A 23,341-nucleotide genomic window follows, 5' to 3' on the forward strand; every position below is an offset into this window, starting at 1 on the left:
CGTGTGTGTCTATCTCTATGTGTCTCTGTCTCTCTTTTACTCCCTCCCCCACCCTACCTAAGATGTAACAGGACTGCAGTGTTACTTAACTATTGTGAGCTAACTGTAAAGCACCTATATGCAAACCTCCAAAGAGAGGTTCCCTCCATTAAAACACTTCAAGCCATTGACTAACCTGGATTTGCAGTTTCTCTCAGTTTGGAGCCTCACAAGGCAGACAAAAACTCCTTTATAAAGAAGCTCGGAAAGAACTGAACTCTGAAACGATAGGGTCTCTGTGTTCTTTGTGTAGGTAGGCAATTTCCCAGCAAGGTTTCGGGTTTTGCAGTTAGCTTTTGTGAATACAATAAAAGAGAGATAGTAACCTTTACAGTGAGTCGCAGCAGCACCCTAATACTAGGCTCTGTGAAAACAGATCACATTACCTGGAGCCTCACACTGCAGCCTGGGGTTATTGTGCAAAACTGGGTTCTGTTGTAGGCATCCAGGTAGTCTTTCTTCATCGAGGCAGGTCATTGTACCTCTGCAAAGCTGATTTTTTCATTAAGGGAAAACTGTCCTTCCCCCAATTCAATTGACATTGAAAGTCATTGCTAAGTAGACTTGTGTGGGGAGCTTTGTGGGTACAGGCAGAGAAGGAGAAAATCTTGTGAGGGGCAGGAGAAATGTCCACAAGCTATGTAAACTACCGGGTAAATCACCTCAGGGGCACAACTACCATAGACAATAACTCAGAAGTATAGCTACCTTGACCAAGACACCAGACCAACAAAGTTTGGAAATTGCTGATGCCTTCCTTAGCATGAGAATGGGTGGTATTAAATTAAGACCTGTCTTCACCTCTGAAGACTTTCTTCTAACGTGGTTCATGAGGCAATAGCATTGCATACAGCTATATCCTAACTAATAAAAATCAATATTACAAATCACACCCTAAAATAAACTTGTCCTTCAAGCTACACCTCTACTAGCAGAAGAATTTCAAAGCACTGTTCTTATCTATCACAGTTAACTGTGTTCTCCACATTACCATAGAGAACTCAAGACTATACAGAAGAGGCAATGTGTAATGAATATTTGGTGGCAATAAAGGCTGTTCAGTTGACAAAAGACCTAGAAAATGTGAGTGTGGAAAGCATTCAATCAAAAAATCTTTGTTGGTTGCCAGCTATATGCCACTATAAGACACTATTCTAGACTTCGACACTGTTCTAGGAACTAAACAGACCAAATACTTGCCCTGGTAGAGCTCATGTTCAACTGACATTTCTTGTACAGGCCATATAGGCAAAGTTTCCCAGAAGGCACCATTGGGGCACAAAGATCAGTACTTCACAGCCAATAATAAATTCTCACTTCTCTTACATCTAGTGAGGGAGATACCAGTACTACATTAAGAGCTTTACCGGGGGACACCTGGGTGGCTCAGCGGTTGAGCACCTGCCTTCAGCTCAGGGTGTAATCCTGGAGTCCCGGGATCAAGTCCCACATTGGGCTCCCTGCATGGAGCCTGCTTCTCCCTCTGCCTGTGTCTCTGCCTCTCTCTCTCTCTCCCTGTCTCTCATGAATAAATAAATAAAATCTTTAAAAAAAAAAAAAAAGAGCTTTACCGGAATACTGTCTGGGCTCAAAGGAAGTATGCATGCATGTGAAGTGGTCTGAAACTAATAAACTTGCAAAAGCAAAACCAAAATGGCCCAAATTGGGTAGTGCTAAGGAACTACAGAAGGGAGTATGGTAAGGTGAGGCCAACCCAGAAAGAAAGTTTAGATTAAGCTGATTTTGAATCAGGAGTTTAGGGCTCTTAGTCCCAGGTACCTGTTATAACTTACAATAAACTCCTGTTGGACCTAATCAGGCCATTCACTGGGGGGCAGAATGCATCAAATCTGGAGCCCAAGTGGCTAAAAGTAGGTACAAGGGCTATCAGAACATGTTAGGTACATATGTGTCCCACTCTCTATTTCAGGCTTTCTGAAGGACTGAAAAGTACATACCTCAGAGGTCACAAAGCAACCCACAGAATTATTTTGTTTAGCCTGCAAATTATTAGAAAAAATACATTTCTGTGTGCCAAGATGTAAAAATCAAAACATTTTGCCTGCTAAAATGGAGCTTTGCAGCTTCTTTAAAAGAAAGGCGAGGGGATCGCTGGATGGCTCAGTGGTTTAGTGCCTGCCTTCCGCCCAGGGTGTGCTCCTGGAGACCTGGGATCAAGTCCCAAGTCGGGCTGCTCCCTGCATGGAGCCTGCTTCTCTCTGTCTGTGTCTCTGCCTCTCTCTCTCTCTCTCATGAATAAATAAATAAAATCTTAAGAAAGAAAAGAAAAGAAAAAAAAGAAAAGAAAAGAAAAGAAAAAAGAAAAAAAAAGAAAAGAAAAGGCGAAGGGGCACCTAAGTGGCTCAGTCAGTTTAGTGTCTGACTCTTGGTTTCAGTTCAGGTCATGATCTCAGTATTATGAAACTGAGCCCCATATCAGGATCCCTGCTCAGCAGGGAATCTGCTGAAGATTTTCTCTCCCTCCCTCTCCTTTTGTCCCTTTTCCACTGCTCATGTGCACTCATACTCTTTTACTCTCTCAAAAAATAAAAATAAACAAATAAAAGAAAGAAGAATATATGGCAACACTGGGTTTACACTACTGAAATATAATAAGAGGCCAGAGCTGGAGAGTTTTCTGACCCCCACTTCATCCTTCTGGGTAGATGGGCCTTACACCCCCACACACAGAGTCCCCACAACTTCCTGTGGCCTTCCCTAATCTAAATAAACCCATCAGTTGCCTTTTTTTTTAAGATTTTATTTATTTATATATATGAGAGAGAGAGAGAGCAAAAGCAGAGGGAGAAGCAGACTCCCCATTGAGAGTGGAGCTGGACATGGGACCCAATCCCACGACCCTGAACTGAGATCATGACCTGAGCCAAAATCAGATGCTTAACCAACTGAGCCACCCAGGCACCCCCCAGTTGCCATTTTTAATGGCATTACAATATTCATAATTCACAATCAAAAAACAACTTCTTCCCATGTCATTATCAAGTATGGGGACATGAAAGACCTGAGCAACTATATATCTTTCATGAAAAAAAATCACTTTCCTTCATTCTACAAGTATTAATTGACAGCCTATTAGAAGACACATACTGTTTTAAAGTCTACAGATATAGCAGGGGTGGGGGAAAGGGGGAATATGTCTCTACCCTTGTGAAGCTGTTTCCTATTTGTGAGAGATAGATCATAAACAAATATACAATATACCTTCAGGGAGCTATATGTAATATGAGAATGAAAAAAAAGCAAGGGTAGGGTTAAGGGTAGAGCGTAGAGATGGAGTAAAGAGTTAGATATATTGGTCAGGGAAGGCCACTCTGATGAAGTAGCATATGAACAAAAACCTGAATGACCTGAAGGAGTGGGCACTGAGAAAGTATATCTCTGTATAGAAGGAAAAAACATTTCAATGTATTTAATATGCAAGGGGCATTTGTGCCAAAAGAACCTAAATAAACCATGAAATAAACCAAGGTAAAAACTATGGAACAGCACACAGAAAAACATGCATTTGTGCCAAAAAAATCTAAACAAACCATGAAATAAACCAAAGTAAAAAACTATGGAACAGCACACACACACACACACACACACACACACACACACACACACAGAGTCCAGTCTTTAAGAAGCCTGCTTTTCAACCGATTTTTTTAAACATCTATATTTTAGATTTTTATAATCATTCTACTAGAGAGAAAACCAAAATCCAGTTTAATATTAACAATCTAATTACATTTCGATCTTAGTGACCTCTAGGGATAAGTAAGAAAATCTCCATTCTACTGATGACAAGGCTCAGAATGGTTAACGTCCTTGTTTACAATAATATGGTTACCAAGTAGCAAAGACAAGACAAGGCTATCCTGACTCTAGTTTTAGGGTCTTTCCAAGGCTAGTCCTTTAATAACTTCCTCTGAAGCACCTGCAACAAGAGAGACTGAAACAGAAAGAAGTTAGGGAGTCCAGAGGTTTAGAAGTCCAGGAATTATTTCCAATCAGCTGTAAAAAGAACTCTTCAGATTTTATACTATCTTTGACATGTATACATATTTTATGTTTATTCTATAATTTATCTGTATTTTTTCAATTTTGATCAAAGAAACACACCAAAGGAAGATTAATGCTAATTTATGGCCCAACTTTTCTTGTCCTCCCCCCAGATACAATGAACCCCCTCTTTTTTAGAATAATGTCAAAAGTCTGCAGAATTTCACTAGCAGACCAGTAGGGAATTAAAGATGCAGCAGTGTGACAGAACACAATATTCTTACATCAAATGCATAATTACTGAGATATATAAAAGTGATTAAAATACTTTTTATATTACAAACATATGCATGCATGAATGTATTACAAAGTGGTATTCAAATGTCAAATTAATTTTATTTATTTTATTATAATTTGCAAGATGATGTGCTCATCTGTAGATAAAATAGCATAATCCAAGAAAACTGGGGAATGGTACATTCTAAAAATAAAGTTATAGTCATTAAGCACAAATCAGTGGATTGCTAGGACAAGTTTTCCTTTACTGAAAAATAATATATTGTTTCATTAAGGATAAAATATAACTGTTCTGGGAATGCATCACATAGATGTTTCCAATTGGTGTCTCTGTACTCTTCTAGTCATGAGTTGTTACAGATGTGTCTCTGGGGCTTCTACAGGATGAAAATAACTATTCCTTGCCTTGACTTTCAGTCTTTATATATTTGCAAGCCTTAGCAACTTAGGAGTTTTTGGCTCATCTATAATGGCAAGACTCTCTTCCATGACTTTTCCCTGAGGGACTATATTTATATTGCACCTGATATTTTACCCAATCTCGAAGGATAAGGATGAATTTGGAAAGCATCTTTGCTCAAATCATTCATCACTCTTGAAAATGGCTGGCGTGAGTCCACATTATTTCTCTCACATTCTAATGCATGTTGTTCCAAGACATCTTTTCATGTACCATGTAGGAAAAAACCCCACAACAAGCAGAAACACCCAAGGCATCTAATAATCTGTCCAAAGACCTACTAAGGAGATACTGGTGCTGGTTCGCTTGAACCAAAGGCTTCTAGAAATAAATCTGGGTGTTCGCATGACACTTTAAAAAGGAACACAGACTGTCCTTTTAGGGCCTGTTTCAGCGGTGGGGGGTGGGTATCTATTTCATCTATGAGCCGTCTGAGGAAGCACCTGACAGGGTAGTTCTCCTTTAAACACTTTGTTGTGGTCTATCAGAAGAAAAGCTGCCACTTCATCCCTTCTCTTCTGGCCTCCTAATCCTGTCTCTTAAAAGTACTGATTATGCAAATCATTCTACAAGTCCCCACTTGCTCAAATGCCAGGTTAGGCTGTCATTAGTCCTCTCCCCCATTTCTGAAATGGCCTCCTAATTCATCTGTCTAGCTCTGGTAACTCCTCCCTCCAATCTATCCTTCCCACTGCCATCAGAACAAAGTAAAGCACAGATCTGATTCTCTACTGACTACAGTCTTGGAGGCTCTCGGCTTCCCTTTCTCTCTCATCTCTGGTGGTTCCCTGTCTCTTGCGTTCTGGGCCTTGCTCTTCTTCACCTCCTGGCCTCTCCAAAAGGAAAAGCTTTCCCTCCTCTCTGTCTCTCTGACTTCTTTTTTTTTTTTTTTTAAAGATTTTATTTATTTATTCTTGAGAGATAGAAGGAGAGACAGAGCCAGAGACATAGCCAGAGGGAGAAGCAGGCTCCATGCACCGGGAGCCCGACGTGGGATTTGATCCCGGGTCTCCAGGATCGCGCCCTGGGCCAAAGGCAGGCGCCAAACCGCTGCGCCACCCAGGGATCCCTGTCTCTCTGACTTCTATTCTCCCTTCATGATTAAGCTCTCCTCTCTGATACAGTCATTCCTCCAGCTCCACTCACTCAGTGCACCTCAAACACACTTTAATGTAGCAAGTATGTTTCAATTATTTGGTTTTTTTTAAAGATTTATTTATTTATTCATGATAGACACAGAGAGAGAGAGAGAGAGAGAGAGAGAGAGAGAGGCAGAGACACAGGAGCAGGGAGAAGCAGGCTCCATGCAGGGAGCCCAATGCGGGACCCGATCCCGGGACTCCAGGATCGTGCCCTGGGCCAAAGGCAGGCGCTAAACCGCTGAGCCACCCAGGGATCCCCCAATTATTTTCTTTAACTCCACACAAGCCTCATCTTCAGAGGATAACTACTAGGTCTTCATTATCTTTAATATACCCACTCCCATCCTGGAGAGCATTAACTCCACAATACACCCAGTCTGCCTTGCCCTGAAAAAAACCCCAAGGAAGAAAGCTGAGAGACACTGCAGCTTGAGGCACTGCTTGAGATGCACCTCCAGCAGCAACACCAAGACCTGTCCACCAAGGTTGCAGCAGAAATCAGGGACTCAGGGGATGCATCTCAGGGCAAAATGTGTCTGCTACAAGCTCACAGATTCAAATCACTGTGGAAATTCAGAGTAGGGGAGCACCTCAGAGGTCTCCTGGTTCAGGCTCCCACTCAATGCAGGGATGCTCTTACAGATCACTGACAGGTGGACTCTCCCCAACCCCACCCCATAACACAGGCAAATGATAGTATTATACAGCTCATTGCTTGGCATTTCTGCCAAAGATAAGTTGATCCAAATTTAATAATAATATTTAAAAATTAAATAATAACATTATCAAGTGCTTATTAAATGCCAAGTATTATACTAAGAGCTTGGCATGTACCATTTAATCTCTTCATAAGTACCTCATGTGGTAAATACCATCATCATCATCTCCAGTTTCTAGGTAAAGACTAGCAAATGCCAATATCCCCATTTTAGTGCATGCTGGCAGGACTCCCCAATGCCTGCACCTGCTTCTGTGGGCCAGAAACCATTCTCTGGTACCAGAGCACACCTTCCTGCAGTATATTTAGCCAGAAGTGCCAGAAAATTAACACTCCCCAGAAGCATCCTTCAACCAATGACTGTGAGGGCTGCCCATCAAGTGGCTTGATCTGTAGTAAATGGTCTACACTGACTCCCAGAGATCCCCAGCAGGATAGAGTTGCCATTGCCCACACTTGTACCATGCTTGATAACTCACCCTTTCCTTCATCAGCTCACTTTCCCACTCCCTACTAATATTTCTTGGGATTACCTCCCCAATATTTGCACTTAAAATCTGGTCTCTGGAGCTTCCTTCTAGAGAAACCCAACAAAAACAAGGAAGTGAAGGCACAGAAATTCAGGGATATGCCCAGGATAGGATCTCCACCTCAGGGCCCATACTCATCTCCACTGCACTATACTGCATTCAGCTATCCCACGAGAGCAAGAAGTGCATCTTTTCTTTCCTCTATGAAGACAGACGAAGCATCTCTTCCACCATGACTGTTTTCATACCCACCATCCCCCTCTCAGAGCACTGTATTTAGCTTCAAATTTTCCACTTAAAACTAAACATATGAAATTATTCTGTTTTAAACCTTTCGTAATTCCATCCATCTGTTTCTTAATCTTGTGTCATTATAGAAGAAGAGAACTGAAAATATGTATACTAAGCTATTCAATTTTAACCCTGTTTTAATACAAAAATTCCTAGAACTATTTCTGTGTTCCATATGGCATCCATGCAAACAAAATTCAAAATTTTATTGAACTGGCTAAAATGAATCTGATTAAATCTTACAATATAAGTAATAATTATGTTAATAAGTACTTATCAATTTAGCAAGATGTAAATACTAAATACTTACTATGTATTCATTAACAAAATAACAACAAACATTCTAATAGACTCCTCCTGCATATCTTGATCAATTGCAACCTCATCCAGAGGTATCTCTATTTTTTTAGAATCTTCCATGTCAGCTATAAAGTAAAAATTCAAAGATCATAAATTGTCTACTGAAAACATTCCCAGAAGTAAGCAACTCCACAGCAAGATGTGCAAAACATATTTAAGGTTCCTGAAGCTATATGGAATCAATCTAGGTACAACATATTCAATGTAAAATGATTGATAACTTCAGGAATTCTAACATGTTATAAACAGATTATGAAATGAAGATTTATAGAATTTTAGGGCAAGAGGAACCTTAGGAAACAATTCATATTTTGATTTCTTCTTTTGCAGAAGGCTTTACAACTAAGCAGAGACATAATGAGCAATAGAACCAGGTTTCTTAGCTCCTAATTCAGTGCTTAGTTGGTTTACCACAGTTTTCTGAATAATTTTCTGAATAATTTTCTGAATAATTCACATAAAGTATCTTTCTATATTGAATCACTAGTTCATCCCCATGATAACCAACTCCAAGCTTGAAACAGATAAATGAAACTAATCAAATTTATGAGTCAGGAATTTAGAATTAGGATAATGGGGGACTAAGTTAGGGGGAAAGTACTTGAATTGAGAAGTCACGCTAAATAGTACAAAGTTAACATTGGGTGCTACCTTGGGTATATGCAGTGGCATAAGGTAAACCACTGCAGAACCCCCAAGAGACAGAAAATAGCCTGAGTCTCACTATCCCAAACTGCTTCTTTTGGGGGCCTGGTGATATTTGGACTTCATGAACCTTGTTTGTATTTTTAAAGCCAATATCCCTCAACCATTCAAGCTACTTGAATGAACCAACTTAAGTAGATTTCTCTTCCCTGCAACAAAAAGTGCCCAGGGCAGAAGACTCTTCCCTCCTCTTGCTATTAACAAAACAACTATAAAAAGAAAATGGGTGTTGAGGGGCACCTGGGTGGCTCAGTGGTTGAGCGTCTGCCTTTGGCTCAGGGAGTGATCCCAGGGTCCTAAGATCAAGTCCTGCATCAGGCTCTCCGCAGGGAGCCTGCTTCTCCCTCTGCCTGTGTCTCTGCCTCTGTGTCTCTCATGAATAAATAAAATCTAAAAAAGAAAGAAAGAAAAAGAAGGAAAGAAAGAAAGAAAAAGAAGAAAGAAAGAAAGAAAGAAAGAAAGAAAGAAAGAAAGAAAGAAAGAAAGAAAGAAGAAGAAAGAAGAAAGGAAGAAAGGAAGAAAGGAAGAAAGGAAGAAAGGAAGAAAGGAAGAAAGGAAGAAAGGAAGAAAGGAAGAAAGAAGAAAGAAAGAAAGAAAGAAAGAAAGAAAGAAAGAAAGAAAGAAAGAAACGAAGGAAGGAAGGAAGGAAGGAAGGAAGGAAGGAAGGAAGAAAGAAAGAAAGAAAGAAAGAAAGAAAGAAAGAAAGAAAGAAAGAAAAAGAAGAAAGGAAATGGGTGTTGAATAATGGAATAATAAAAATGGCCATTGGAATCAGCATGAAGAACTGGAATAAAGCAGGAGACCAAGTTTATTCAAATGCCAGCTGTGGTTAAAGAATGTCATTCATTGTATGGGAAAAAGAAGCTGAGATCCCTCTCTAACTTAAGTCAGTTTAGGAGCAGTCCCTTGATATTATAAATGTGTGAGTTTTGAATGGGGAGTTTCCTGCCCTCCTCCTCTTTCTGACTTGCCCTGGTGGTTCTAGACCAGAGAACAAAGGAACCTAATCCAGGAACATGAAAGGGCATTTTCCCTCTTCCACAAGCTACTCTTCTGACCATGATTTTACAGTCCTTCTGAGCTCCCTGCTACTCCCACCTTTTGGGGATAGCTCAGAACCTTAAGTCAACAGGGCCTCTTCCAATTTACTACTGGTTCTATTGGTTTCCTATAGCTTCAAGACAATCACTATACCTAAATTAGTAAACCATTTTAAAAGTTCTTCTCCCAACAGCATTAAACGCAATTGAATTAGCACTATTTATTTTCAACCAGCAGCCATTATCTTAACTCTTTGTTGACAAAACCCTGATTATCCATTTGGCCATATCCCCAGCTCATTAGCTCAAAAGAAAGTCCAGATGAATTTCAGATATTCAAGACAATGCCATTCCTTTTGTCAATGATTCATAGAGGCATGGGCATGTAACATAAATCTAGCCAATAAGATCTCGGTAGCTAATATTTATTGAATGCTTAACTCTGTGTCCTGGTCTAAGTGTTTCATAAGAATTCATCCTTTTATCCTTCATTACAACTCTGTAAGCTAGAATCCTTATTGTCCCTATGTCATGTCTTACATGAAATGTAAGATAAGCCATTTTGATTCAGATTTTCTGTTACCTGTCACTACAAACATCTGAACCAATACTCCAATTAACCTGTCCTTTTCTCTTTAGAACGACACTTAAGCATGAATGCAAGGACAGCAAGAGAATATATAAATGCCATACATCCTATTGCAATTCTTCCCTTCCCAGTTCCTGTAAAGGTTTTTCTTATACTTTACTGTGAGTAAAAAAATAAAACAAAAACAAACAAAAAAAAACAAAAAACGTACTCTCATGTATTAAGTTAATTATTAAAATACCTTACTATTGGCTTGTTTTATTCATGAAAAACCAACCTTGTAAACAAATGTAACAAATGAACATAAGTTTCCAGTATAAGCTCTATCAAAAAGATAGACAAATAGCCTTTTCCAAGCCTGTATTATTTCACTTAGGACTATTATTTGCTGAAGCAATCCCAGTTCATCCCAGGACTTCTGATTGCATGGTTATTGAATTAAATCCAATCTTCTGCTCTATCATAATTTGTATTTTTATGATTTTAATTTTGGACCCTCTGAAATCACTGCTCACTACTCAAACCACTGCCTCATAAAATAATATTTTTATTATATGTTTCATGTTTCCAAGTACCTTGGTTTTATGTCTACATATTTTTGGAAATGTAAGGAAAATTATTTTTAAGTCCTTTAGTAAATGTATTAAATAGCCATTAGTTAGGCTCTTGGCCTTTAAATTTCTAATATTAAATTACTATTCAGGTGTTTCCTTCTTGCTCTCTGGCCAAAAATAAAGCAACTCACTTTAACTGTCTTTATACAGTGTTAAAAGTAATTCAGTTATACTGACATAATTTAATATACTGGCAGAATCATATGTCAATATATAAATGCTGTGTGATTTATTTTCTTTGTAACATTGGGAAAGTTAACATTTGTGCCTCAGTTTCCTCACATATAAAATAGAGATCATACTAATAACTAATTTTTAGAGTTGTTGTGAAGATTAAATAAACCAATACATATGAAGCACCTGATAAGTACCAAGGACACAATAAGAACTCTAAATATGATTATTCCTATTATTATTATTATCAGGGTTAGCTGGTAATTAACAGAGAACTTGATTAACAGTGACCTAAACCATTAGAACATATGTTACTCACTAAGCATGACACTTGTTGGCTCTAGGGTTGGTTCACAGCTCAAAGATGTCATGAAGGACTGAGGCTCCTGCCACCCTTCTGCTTTGCCATTCCCAGTGTACTGGCAAAGTGTCCCTCATAGTTATAAGACAGCGACTCATTACAAGTTCTTCTGACAACAGTAAGGTAAGAGGACGAGGGCAAAACTAAAAAGGGAAGAAGGAATGAACTTTCTCCTGATAAATATTTATCTTTTCAGAAGGAAAATATTTCCCAGAAATGTCCCAAAATGTCTCATGTCTTAATGGCCAGAACTGGGTCACATGACCATTTCTAAACCAATTACTGAGAAAGAACAGAATTACTATGACTGATTTAGACCAGTGACAAGTCATTTTCTGAGGCTGGAACTTTAGCTGCATGATCAAAGCCAGGTTTCCATCACCAAGGGAAAAAAGAGAATAGTCACTGGGTATGCAATCAATAGCGTGTGTCATCAACAAGCACTCATTTTTTGCATACTACGTGCTTAGCTAGTGCTCCTACTAAAACTATAGAAACTGTCAAAAGAACGAATGACATCTTCTTGGCCCTTCTGGTCCTGCTTACTTGGCATCTTTAACCTGAAGGCTATTCCTGCTAAGGCCTGCCGAGTAACTAAACCAGAGCCTTTAAGGCATCCTTCCTAATCACTCTGGGTGGCTTCACCTATTCTCCCCAAATAAGTTTGATCTTACTTTTCCTGGTCACATTCTTGTGTTGCATCTTGAAGTGTTTCATACTCTGCATTGCTTGCCCACTTTCAAGTAATGATAACTGAAGGATGGCACAGAGTTAGTAATTCAAAATTCCATGATTAGAATCTCTGAGCACCCCAGATACCTAGGAGCAGATTCCATTTCTCTCTTTTTTTCCTTCTCTATTGAGGGGCTACTGTGAGATAGGCACTTTGATAAATTCTTTGCACTCATTCCCACCAAAAAAAATTCATGAAATATAGGATTCAGATAAAAGCAAAAGACATAAAGACAGTGATTTGCACAAAACCAGTGGCTAGAAATAAGAAAACTATCCCTCATTGAGCCTATGCTACATATGAGCCAAGCACTGCCCTAAATGCTACATATGAAATCATTCCTTTAATTCTCTTAACCACCCCATAAGGTAAGCATTCACTCACAACAAATACTTTCCAAGTACTCTCTACCTGCCATTCTATAGGTAAGATATCTGCAGCTTCAAAAGCTAAGTAAGTTCAAGTTCACCCAGTTAGAAAGTAACAGGTATTATTAAAACTAGATCTAATTTTAAAAGCTTTATGTTGAAGCCTTACCCACCCCACACTGCAGGAATTTGAACCAAGGCCTCCTTTAGGCCCATTCCATACCTGCTAAATCATAGATGCAACATGTTTTATTCTACCTACTCTTCATGTTTTATTCTATCTACTGTTCTGTGAGATGTTCTCCAAATAGTTCAAGACTGGCCTAGCTGTCCAAAATGAAGTTGGGAATCTCTCAGAAAATATTTAGCAAATTAGTAACTCCCCTTTTGCCTTTTGAAAGTAGAGAGGCAGCTGATCCCTGTTGAGTTTAAGTAAAGGGGCTTCTGGGGAAGTAGATTATCAATATTTATCACATTTCCACTCTGTCATCAAGCCACAAGTTAAGTGTTGACACTTGGATTAAGCAAAATATCTTGCACATGTCTTTTCCAGCAAAAGGTGGGCATATTCAGAGATACAGAACTAAATGAGACTGTTGCCCATTTTACCCAATCTAAATTTTGTTAGCTGGTCTGTTTTAGAAACAATATGGCCAAGAGATCTGCTATAAAACATTAAAACCTTTATTCTCTGTCAGCCCCAGATTACAGTTTACCAGGAAAGAGATTTAACAATTGGTAACTGCTCCAAATTTGCCCCTAAAGGAAGCCTTCTGTCCCTGTTTCTCTCTTTGGTGTAACCTTATTCAGGTAGTTTCCTACTCAGAAACCAATTGGAGCTCTATCTGTAGAAATATGCAGTTCAAAAGATCTTTCCTTGCCTGTTTCTAGCACTGTTAGAGACTTACAAGAAGAAGGAAGTGTAGAGACATTTCTTGTGTTCATTCTGTTTGTTTGTATTCATTAGTTTGCTTCAGGTACTCAGGTTTAAAACATGCTACAGAGCAAAATATTACCAAATCCTTTCTCTAAGTGCATTTATTTTCATGAAGGAGTGAAGTTTCAGAAAGCAAAACCTGACATCTGAGCTCTAACACTCACTGCATCACTCTCCAGAGCTAGTCCCCAGGAGCTGGAAAATCAAGTTGTTGGGAAGCATGTATGTGCTGATCAACACAACTATATAAACAATCCAAGTTAAAATAAGGTGGATATGACAATCCCAGTGACCATGATATTTCAAAAGCTCCAAAGGATGACTAAAGAAAACAATGTAATAAAGTAATACTTACAGTTTTCTTTCATTTGGATACCACACACACACACACACACACACACACACACACATACAAAGCATAATGCAAACTTTGAAGTCCTTTAATGAAATGAACATACTGAAGTCTTCTTAATTCTGAGTCCCAATTTTCTCTCTGTGAAAGAAATTTTTGATGAAGAATTATCTCTAAGGTCAAAAAAAAAAAAAAAAAGCTTCTTCATCTTGCATCCCATGCTCTGTAATTAGCAAGGACATCTTCTTTCTGTCTCCTATCGCTAGACATGAAGGTACTCTGTCCTAGGCCAGGTTATTAACCTGGATACTGGCCTAGGACATGGTTTATTATGAAAATGCAGCCAATGTTCATTAAAATAAGAGGGGTCTATGATTCTATTCATTTCAAAGCCTCCATCCAAATTTTGAATGCTATTACTGTAACAAAGTTTTCAAAGTCACCACTATTCTAGAAGTTCCCAGAAAGCAATCAGCAAACTATTACTAAAAACTATTTCAATAATAATTGGGATAAGACCCTTGAGCACTTATCTGACATTTGTTGAATACAATTATAACACATATAACCTTGCTTTAATGAGATGATAAATCAATGGATTAATTTTAAAGTGATTTTCTATGGGATTATGGCAGCCCATCCCAAACCTTTCCCAGTTGTTCTTCCATATATTTCTTCCCTTATTGGAACTACATAAATTCCAAACACTACTATATCACTATTTCTCATAATTCATTCTATGGACCCCTGTATCTGAACTACCCAGAGCGTTTGTCACAAATACAATTTCCTGGGCCTTCCTCCAGCCCTGCTGAAGTAGACTCTCCAAAGGTGGACCCCTGAAGCTGTATGTTTCATAAACCCCATATGTGATTCTTATGCAGACTCAAATATGAGAACCACTGCTCCGGACCCACAAATTAAGATTGAAGGGCAAACAGGATAGGACTGTGAGCATCTGCTGAAGCAATTAAAATAGGCTGAGCCTCCACAAGGTTATAAGATTACTTTGAATCTAGCACCTAAGAGAAGCATCTTGATTCCTGAGCCCACTATCCTGTACTTTGACTCAGAAGTCTATTACCACCAATAATTACATGATCTGTTTTCACTCTGCCTTTCTTTGGAAGAAAATCATCTCTATATACCCGGTAGTTAATATACATTTTATATTTAGAAAGCAGCATTCCTTCACCCCTCACCTCCCTTCCACATTTCCTATGACTTTTACCAAACCTCACATCTCTGCCTTTCCTATAAAGAAGGGAGGCATTGTTTAGGCCCCTCCCTCAAAGCCATGTCACCCAGGGTTCTGCTCCATGGTAAGGTGCTTTCCTCTAAGCCAAAAACAAAACCACCTTATTTAATCGAGAATAAAAACTCTACATTAAGGAGAACATATCTTACTGAAAAGATAGGTGTTTTTAAAGTTTTTAAGTGACCACACAAAGACAGTTTTGAGGTAAAAATAAGCTTTTTGGTGAAAACAAAACAAAAATTGACATTTATAATGATTGTGCCATTTGGATGGATTTTCCTCCTGAATAGTATTGTTCCAAAGAGAAAAAACACAGGACTTCACAGAGACTGATGAGAAGACCTTCCCAAAAAACTGTGTATTATGGAATGTTCACTGATCTCTTGCACATGCCTTTTCCAGCAATAGGTGGGCATATTCTGAGATACACAACTAAATGAGACAGAATGCTTTTGTTCTCTAAGAAATCAAGTGCTATTACAGAATGGTTACTCAACAACAACAAAAAAAGGCAATGGATGAATAAAAGGTTTATTCCTTCAAAAGAAAACACAAAACAATGTACAGAAGAAAGAAACAGGGGGGGAGGTAAGAAAAGAGTAAGAAAGGCCCTAATTCCATTCGCTAGAGAAAACCATCACAAGACAAAAGGAGGAAAGAGGATGGATTTCAAGAAAGAGCATGATATAATGGGAGACCTAAAAAAAGCGAGAGACTCTGTTCATCTTTCTACTTCTCATGAGTTGGAAGAGGCTCCCTGAGCAGATTCCTCATGCCCTGCAGGACAGGCTCTGAGAAGCAGCTCTGCCAAGGATGTATGGTTCTTTGAATTTTCCTTTTCAACTGCTAGATAACAGCTATATTAATGAAGGAATTCACCAAATTTCATCATGTTAGTACCCGCCCAACACAAAATGGAATGAGTGTCTTTTTTCCAAGAGAGATAGGCGTCCTCCAAATCTTCCCAAAGCTCAGATCCTGTCTGGACTGGATCACCTCCAAGTCTCTACATTAAAAAATAATAATAATAATAATAATAATTAATAATAATAATAATAATAACACGCTGAGTGGGAAAGAGGATTGTTGTTGAAATAAAACATCTATCTCTCCAGATCATTTGCCACATCCTTCTGGCCATCCAGAAGAGATCTGAATTAAGCCCATCTCTTAATTAAGATAAATTTTCTGGGTCATTGCATAGCTGAGTCATTCCATAAAGGCAAGGTGGGGAAGTGGGCAGCAGAAAAAGGAGGCTGCAATGATGAGACATGTTATGCATCACCATCCTTTCCCCATGCCCCATTCCTCCAGGAGAAAATGTTCTTTGTAAGGAGCTCAAAATGTGAATAACATAAAAACCTTAGAATTGAGACAGACTCTTAGTCTAAAAACAAGAGCACCACTGCTATAATTAAAACTGTTTTTTGGGATGCCTGGGTGGCTCAGTGGTTTCACGCCTGCCTTTGGCTCAGGGCCTGATCCTGGAGTCCCAGGATCGAGTCCCACATCAGGATCCCTCATGGAGCCTGCTTCTCTGTCTGCCTGTGTCTCTGCCTCTCTCTCTCTCTCTCTCTCTCTCTCTCTCATGAATAAATAAATAAAAATATTTTTTTAAAAAACTGTTTTTTAACACAGAGGAAATACTGTCCAGTACTGGCCAACTTACAGCCCTAGAACTTAAGCTAACCACAAGGAGTTAACATTTATTGAGTGTTCACTATATGGGCTAAGCATTTGCATACATTATCTCTTTCAAAAATCATATTTGCAACAAAGATTTGTTACTTTCATGCCTAGAGCACAGAATCCATGAGTAGAAAAATCAGAGATTATTATTCTTTATGCTTAGAGAAATTATTTCACCAAAATAATTACAACCACTTTATTTTCAGTTGCTTTGCAAACCCTGACTTTTTTTTTTTAAAATCTTGGCCCCGAAACAAGCCAAAAGAACAAACAACAATACCCTAAACCCAACTTTGAAGTTGTCCTTGTCTCAATCTCATGGTCTTGTTCACAAACCCTGCCTTTACATAAAAGGCCAACCTTGTTGGGTGTGGCTGGCATGCCCACACAGGAGATACGCACATTTCTTTTTGGGGATCAGCTTTTGGGGCAACCTCAGAGCAGTGTCACCATGTGGCTATCACCCAAATATCAGGATGAAAGCTGAGGTGCTGAATAAGCTGAATAAGAGAATATCTCAGAAAAAAAAAAAAAAAAGAGAGAGAGAGAGATTGAGAAACTGACCACAGGTTAATGCGAAACAACTGTCAATTCTAGAGATCAGTTCAGGCTGTAAGGAGGCAGAAGCATCATAGTGACAGCATGATCATGATAGAATCAGACTTGGATTTTCCAATGTGTCCACTGGTATACTGGGAAAACCCGGAAAGCCAATGGCAGCACCACTACACAATACCAGCTCCAGACAGTGGAGCTGCCCAAAAAAGGGGCCCATAAAGCAACTTGTACAGTCAGCAACTCTGAAACAAATACTGTTTACAAATGCAATGCCAGTTTGGTCACTTTGCTAGGAGCAAATGTGATCTTTCTTGCAATTACTTCAGAAACTTGCCTTTTTAAGATTAGAAGAAATCAGCTCTGGAGAGATTGGATGCAGTCACAGAAAGAAAATGCCTTTGGAGCTTTGGAGAGAAAGTTGTACATGCACTTGACCCAGTTACAATCTTCCTTTCTCTTTTCCTCTACCCACTGTTCAGGAGCCTCTTTCTTTACTTCTAAGGCTTTTTTCCATGGCAATTTATTTTCCATCTTAGAGTTAGATTGCATTTCATTCTTTTTCCTATACTGTTTTCTTTAAAAAAAACTTCTATGAAAAGAAGTTAAAAGTTGTCCACTATAGGATATACAAAAAAAGCGAAGAAGTGGAATATGCCAAAAAATACAAAGAAGCAAAATAAAATCACATCTAATCTTACCACCTGGATGATCAAAATCTTTTTCTTTATCAATTCAGTGTCTTTTAATTTTTCTTTGTGTCAATGTGTGTGTATATGTATGTATATATATTCAGTTATTTTACAAAACTGGGATCATTCCAAAATACAGTTTTGTTATCCGCTTTTTTTCTAATTATAATGGCAGCATATTCTCAAGCCATTAAATACCCTTTGAAAACACATTTTTTTAAGTGACTACATAATTACTATTCTTTTTCACGCTTTGACATTGAGTGCAGTACATTAAATAGAATAATATATGGATTTTCCCCTTTTTAATGTAACTGAACCATTTGTATTTTATTACATTCACTTTTAATGTACTTCTCTATTGTTTTTTCAAGATCAGACACTTTAAGTGCAGCCAATTAAGTTGAAAACACTTAACATCAGGAAAGATTTATTGGTGGTATAATACTAAAGATATCTAAGCCAGCTACAGTTCTCAAAACAGCCCTTATATCTACAATCAAATAAAGTTCACTTCTTATGAATAAGAGATTGTTTGTTTCTTACAATTTCAAATATTAAAATAGGCTGGCTTAGTTGTGTTGTGAATTGTGATGGCACTGTATTCCCCAGCCCCCACTGGCCATTCACTTGCAAATATCTTAAACTTTTTATCCCATTAGATGGCATTTATTAGCATCACACCATCTAGTCATTTAGAAAACTCTGGATAACTGACTGCATTATCTGTAGAACTTAACTTTCTAACAACTATTACTCCCAATGTCTGGTTTCAACCTGGTTGTTTGGAGCTCTCAGAAAATATTCTCCCAAAGAAACAAGCTCTAAGTGGTAAAGAACTGACAAGGGCCTGACACACAATATGCCATGTTAGGAGTACCATGTTGCAGTGTCACAGTGATACTGGGGACAATGAATTCAGAGTACAGTAGTAGGATCAGTGACTTTCTCACTTTTTGTCTCAGTTACCCAGCAGCAGGAATAAAGATTTCAGAGGGCAACTTCGGGACACTCAAAGAGGCAGAGCGTGACAGGAAGACTCCAGGGCACCAGAGAAACAGGTCTCTTTCTCAGTGTGGGTCAGCTTTCACTCTGCACTGAGCACCTGCTTCAACTTTCTACCATCACCATTCTGTGACACCCCTCAGGCTTTGCACACTTCCCAATTCTCTCAAGCTTTCCTTTTCCTATATGCAAGTTCAGAATCTTTTTTGAGGTTTTTTGGGAGTATGTGTTGCTGAGAATACTAAAAAAGTTAAAAGCTCCCTCCTAAATTCAACCCTTAATTTTAATATCCTATAGTGAAAAACAAGGGTAGCAGTAAGGGAATAGGGTGGCTTCAGAGTACACAGACACCTAAAGAAAAGCAGGCAACTACATTTCAGAGGAGCATTCCATTCCAATGACTCTTTTGATCATTGGGGCCCCTGGAGAGTAAGGAGGGGGAATGAGAGGATAAGCATGAGATGAGCATTCCTCCATGCCAGACCTCAAGAATAGCAAAGGGAGAAAACCTACATAAGAATCAGCTTCCAGTCCTATTTTCCACCTTGATATTTTCATTTCCACTATTTGTGTGGATGGGAAATAAGGTATGTTAAAAAAAAGGAAATGAGCATTTCTTAAATTCGTACCAGGGTTCAGGCATTGGGATTTTATGAATGAGAAAACTGAGACTCAAGGAAGTCAGATGAGGAACAAAGACAAAGGGAAGCAGGAAGAAGGTGCAGTTCTTAGCAGGAGCAAAGATAGGGAAGATAGATGGAAGTCCCAAAGAGTGTCAACTAGGAGTGGAAAACAGCCCTCTGTTCTCCGACTACCAATTTCTTATCCCTGACTGAAATGGGGATGACATTCTGAAGAGTATTTCTACATATGGACTAGATGTAAGGCATGCATCTGTATTCTGATTTCCATTCAGGTGTTTTGGCGTGTACTCACCACCATGGCCTGTTGCAGTTTCTACCAAAACAAGAGAGACTCAGAAGAATTTATACTTTAATGTTTGCAACCAGCCAGCCACCCTCTCCAGCCTGCACTGTCAAGCTCTGAATTTGGTTGAAAGATCCATCCTACTCCAGTCTACAGTCTTCAATGCTAAAAATAAATTGCAATTTAAACATGAATTTAGGAATCCCTGGGTGGTGCAGTGGTTTAGCGCCTGCCTTTGGCCCAGGGCGCGATCCTGGAGACCCAGGATCGAATCCCACGTCGGGCTCCCGGTGCATGGAGCCTGCTTCTCCCTCTATGTCTCTGCCTCTCTCTCTGTGTGTGTGTGACTATCATAAATAAATAAAAAATAAAATAAAATAAAATAAACATGAATTTATTATTTTCAAACAGAATGGTGCATGTCTTACTTTCAATTATTCTTATGTGAACTAACAGGCTTTTTTTTCAGGGAGCATTCAATTCTAAATTTCATTTCTTCTTTCGTATCCCTCTAGCTGCTTCTATCATTTTTTCAATATTTTAACCTCTTCATTCTAAAGCTTTCCAATAAATCGAAGTTGTAGACACTTTCCTTATGATCTCTAGAAAAGCAATCTTTCCTACAGTAACTTAGTCTTCTCATTTTAATAAATCACTTAGCATTTGTTGTTATTCTCATCAATGAACAATATTATCAACAAAGACAGCAACCATAAAACCATTCCTAAGCAAAGGAGATGGATTGGAAAGTTCAGGCAAGAATTAATAATATTCTCTCATACTTGGGAAATTCCATGTTATTGATCAGTTCAGAATGTGGCATTACAAATGTTGTGGAAACAAAAATATGAGCATTCCTGGGAGAGTTTTGTTTTAAAAGAGTAAGAAAACATTTGACAATCATGCAGAAAAAGTCTAGACCTTCCAGAAATAAAACAGGAGGAAGGTATAGCTCTTACCAGCAGTGAAGCCAAAAAAAAGGTATATATGAGAAGAATCCTTGGACTGTCCATTATAAAGCAAAAATTCTTTGAGCTACTTCCTTTGCCCAACTGTCACTTCAGCAAAGAATATAAGCAACTGCTTTATTAGTACCACCATCACTTAGAAGTTCTTCACAATCTAAGCATAGTAGACAACTTTATTGCTGAAGGGAAGCAGGATCTAGTTCCTGGGTAATAGCCATGTCAAAATTCAGAAGTGAAACAAGATTTTCTTTATTGTTCTGATGGGACACAAGATGTTTCTGAGGTTTAGAGTTCAACTTTTACAGGCACCTTGTTTCTGCCTTAGAATTACTTTATATTTACATGGTACAGTCACTTAATTTCCACAGGCAAATTTATTCCCTATTAAAGAAGTCAAAAAGTCAAAGATGTTTAAAAAGCTCACAGACTTCAGTCCTGAGACTTATGAAGACTTTGGATTTGATTTATATTTTCTGTGCCTTGGTGTTATTTATTTATATGGGTTAGGTTATTAAGGATAAAGAGAACTTGTTCTTAAAATTAGATGAATGGATAAATGAATAAAGAAGATGTCATTCATATTTCATATATATACATATATATACATATATATATATATACGCACACACACATATATATGAATAATTTTTAGCCATGAACAGAATGAAATGTTGCTATTCACAACAATATGGAGGGACCTTGAGGGCATTATGCTAATGAAATAAGTCAGAAAAAGACAAATACCATATGATTTCACTTACATGTGGAATGTAAAAAAAAGAGAGAGAGACATAAATACTGAGAACAAACTGATGGTTGCCAGAGCATGGGGAGTGGGGGAATGGCAAAATAGGTAAAGTGGATTAAGAGGTACAAACGTTCAGTTACAAAATAAACAAGTAAGGAGGAAGAAAAGTACAGCCTAGGAAATACAGTTCATAATACTGTAATAACTTTGTATTGTGCCAGACAGTAACTACACTTATTGTTGTGAGCATTATATATAATTGTTTAATCATTATGTTGTACATCTGAAACTAACATAACACTGTATGTCAACTCTACTTTAGTTTAAAAAATACATAAATAATTAGGTGAACAGGAAATCATTACAAGTATTTTTGGCATACTAGTAATAGCCTAATACAGACCATTGCTTTAGTTTCACTAATCACTAATAATTATATTTTAATAAACCCTACCTTTCATCATGTTATTTACAAAGCACAATTTCAATAGCTATACTTTTCCTTTCTAAAGTTTTATGTGATATTTTTCAAACAAACAAGCTCTCTGTTTTAGTATTCATTCATTATAATGTTCCCCTAATTTTATTTTTCATGATTTTTTTCACACCATCTTTTTTCTCAAAACTTTTTTTTATTGAAATACATTAGAAACACAATGTTACATTAGTTACAGGTATATAAAAGTGATTTGACAAGTCTGCGCAATATGCTATATGCACCACAGTAAGTGCAGCTACCATCTGTTACTATACAATGGCATTATAATACCACTGATTATATTCCCTATGCTGTATCTCTCATCTTCATGACTTATTCATTCTATAACCAGAAGTTTGTAACCCCCGCTTCCCTTTACTCATGTTGCCCATCCCTCACCTCCTATTTCTTTCATTATTTTAAACATACTTATTTTATAGTATCCTAAATTTCACAGTACTTTATTGAGTTCCTGGGATAGAAATTTTCCAAATTTTTATTCCCCTATTACTTCATTCTATGGCACATGTGTGTATGTATGTGTCTGTGTGTGAATTTTGTATGCTGTGAACTGCAGAAATGTACTTTGGGAATGATTTTGAGTTTTCCTATAAAGGAAGCCCTGGGGGTTTCATTACTCTACAGTAGTTTGTATATTGATTTTTCAGCTTGGGATTCCCAGAGATGCAGGTAGGGTAAATTTGGATTCTATAACCAGGCACAGCACGCTCATGCGGATGTATTTTTTTCACCAGAACCCAGGGTACTCATGAGCTGCATCAGAGCTTTGCTGGACCAATGGAGAGTTTTTTAAAGTTCACTTTTTATTGAAAGAGAAGGCATGGGCTTAGCCTCATGCTAGGATCTCAAGAGCCTTGAGTAACCCAAGGATAGACCTTTGGGCATTAAAACCCTACCATCTACCTAGGCATTTGGGTCATATATCAAGGCCTAATCCTCTTCTGGGCCACGGTGACATCTGTTCATTAGCTTACCACTCTGGATTTGTGTTCCCTCTTTGTTTCTGGTACTAGATTTCCCTTTCTTCCTTTTAAGTACCACTTTCTATTTCTAATATTTTATGAGTTTTTTTAAAATTAATTATTCCCATGTGTTTGTTGTGTGCAGGTCTTCTACAATAGTCTGTCAGGATGCTGGAACAAAAAATCCAAAGAACTTTTTTTTTTAAGATTTAGTTATTTAAGAGAGAGACAAAAGGGTCACATGCATGGAGGGGAGGGGCAGGGGAAGAGGGAGAGAGAATTGTAAACAGACTCCACACTTTTTTTTTTTCAATCTTGTATCT

The 23,341-nt window shown here is 38.1% G+C and overlaps 1 protein-coding gene across 3 annotated transcripts in view; it reads right to left on the minus strand.

The window, feature by feature from the left end:
* Positions 1-11,407, minus strand: part of ANKRD55 (ankyrin repeat domain 55) — a 519,390-nt gene extending 507,983 nt beyond the window's left edge. For 2 of the 3 annotated variants that reach the window (XM_041765892.1, XM_041765874.1), the window contains exon 1: positions 11,284-11,407. The gene's annotated coding sequence lies outside the window, so the exon portion shown is untranslated. The remainder of the gene's footprint in view (positions 1-11,283) is intronic. The other variant, XM_041765894.1, reaches the window with a different exon arrangement.
* Positions 11,408-23,341: the final 11,934 nt, after the last annotated feature.

The sequence above is a fragment of the Vulpes lagopus genome, chromosome 8 (assembly GCF_018345385.1).
Source record: "Vulpes lagopus strain Blue_001 chromosome 8, ASM1834538v1, whole genome shotgun sequence".
Lineage (NCBI taxonomy): Eukaryota > Metazoa > Chordata > Mammalia > Carnivora > Canidae > Vulpes > Vulpes lagopus.